The sequence below is a fragment of the Fukomys damarensis genome, unplaced genomic scaffold, assembly GCF_012274545.1.
Source record: "Fukomys damarensis isolate Sample0158 unplaced genomic scaffold, DMR_v1.0_HiC HiC_scaffold_16, whole genome shotgun sequence".
Taxonomy (NCBI): Eukaryota; Metazoa; Chordata; class Mammalia; order Rodentia; family Bathyergidae; genus Fukomys; species Fukomys damarensis.
Genome location: NW_022900928.1, coordinates 28277825 through 28279967, shown reverse-complemented (window position 1 = coordinate 28279967; position 2143 = coordinate 28277825).

Genomic DNA, 2143 nt, shown 5'->3' with positions numbered 1-2143 from the left:
CCAGCCACATTTACCACCTTTCCATGATCTGAGACAAACAACAGGAGGGTGAGAAAGAGCAGGTGTGTCTCTCTGCTCCCATGGGAGTAAGGATCATCATTGGTCATTTTCTGAATCCCCAGTACATGGAAGTCTGGCAAATGGGAAGTCTTTGGTGAAGACTGAATCGAAGAATGAATGGATGGATGAATGGTACATAAGGGATAGATGAGTAGATAAAGGAGGGAATGAAGCTGGAAGAAGGTTGGGCATGAAACACTCTCTTGTGGAAAAGCCTGCTAATTTCTAGCACAGACCAAGCCACCATCCTCATCCCTGGGCTAAACCGAGGCCATACATGCGATTCGTCTTCTCTCGCTCTGCAACCTGATAGTCCCCTTGGGTTGGACACAGCAGTCAGAAGAGCTCTCAAGTCCACCCTCTTGCCTTCTACCTATGTGGATCCTCATTGTCCTTCTTTGGCATCATAGTTCCAGCCTCCTCCATGACTTCCTATCTTCTTTGGCTCCTCCAATCCACTGTCCTTGCTACATGTTAGAGACCTTTCTATCTCTAACCTTCTAAACCTTCACTGCATCCCATCTCTTGTGAGGTAGTTTTCAAACTCTTCGTCTGGCACTCGGGATCCTGTCTGGCTTGGCTCCAAACTACTAATCTACAGGTAGTCACGTGGCCCATACCACCACTGGCCTACACATGGCCGATAGAATTTACAAAACCTCTCTTTTCCGATGAATGAATTGGGTGCCAATTGAGGGTAGAAAAGAGCAAGCGTGTGCTCACGTACACACATACACACAGAGCACTGTCTGAGGAGGGTAGGGCTGAGTGGCATCTTTGTGCCACTGTGCAGGGGTACAAACACACACTAGCATGCAGGAGGGGACTGGGAAGTCTTCCCTTGCCTGTCTGTCTCTCTTGACTCAGAGCTCCTGGAGGGCAGGCTTCTCCTCATTGAGCACAAGCCCTTCCCAGCAGTAGCTCCTATCTATCTGTTGAACCTCTGTGGAGGCACCCAGCTTGATGCTCAATACCACAGAGGGGAAATAGGACCCAAGGCCTGGAATCTGATCGCACACCCAGCTCTAACACATTGGCAGAACAGAGCAGACACTATCCTACTTAGGCCATATCTTCCGACATGCATTTTCTGAGGGTTGGATTCCATACACTGAAAGCTCTGGTGAGGAGCCTTTATTCTGGGAAGTGGCCACATAACCTGACAACGAATCAGGACACAAGGAGGGTTGGGCCCTATCTGCCTCCCAATTTCTGCAGGGCCAGGAGACACCCAGTAGAGAATCCACCTTCTCTAAGTAGTCCTCTGCAGCTTGGAGAAAACAGTCTCTTCCTTGGGCTGAGCTGTCTCCCAAAAGGAAGTGCTGCTCCAAGTGAGGGTGTGTTCTCATTGCTGGTGGACAGCAGACACTAGCTGGGCATGTGGCTGGCTGTTGTAGAGGTCACCACAGCTCTCTGACTGTAAGTGTTCATGGTGGCTGCCCTGGCTGCTGTGCCTCCCTCCCTTTCTCTTCCCCAGTCCAGCAAAGCTGGGCATGAAACCAAGAGGTAAAGTACAGAGCCCCAGACCCCCTAATGGGACAAAACCAGCAGGGGTCTCAGTGAGAATAGGAACTGAATTAGCAGAAGCCTCTTCCCCTCCCCTGCATCTCTCCAGCTGAAATCCCAACTTGAATCCTGTCCACAGAAGGGAGAGCTGTCCTGCCCGCGCCCCTACACTGCTTTCTCTTCTGCAGTCCCATGCAAACCCTGTGTCCACCCTGGCTCTGCCTTGACTACTATGTGACCACTGTTCCTCTGAGGCCTATGTTTCTCCATCTATGCAGTGGGCAACATAGGCAGACTTCTAGGTTCTGAAGCAAAATGGCCTGTGGAGAGAAAGGGTCCTGAGCAGGAAGATGGAGATCTGAGATCCAGCCTTGACCTTGCTGCTGATCCACCCTATGACCTTGGGCAAGCATCTGAACCTGTTCTGCTACCTGGATGATGAAGGACCTGCCCAAGGTCATAGCAAGACAGTGGTGAGATGAGTGGAAACCAGGCTTCCTGGCTCCTGTACACAGACCCTTTCCCACAGTGACATATAGTAGAGGTAGAGCTACCCAGGGTTCACAGAACCTTAAAT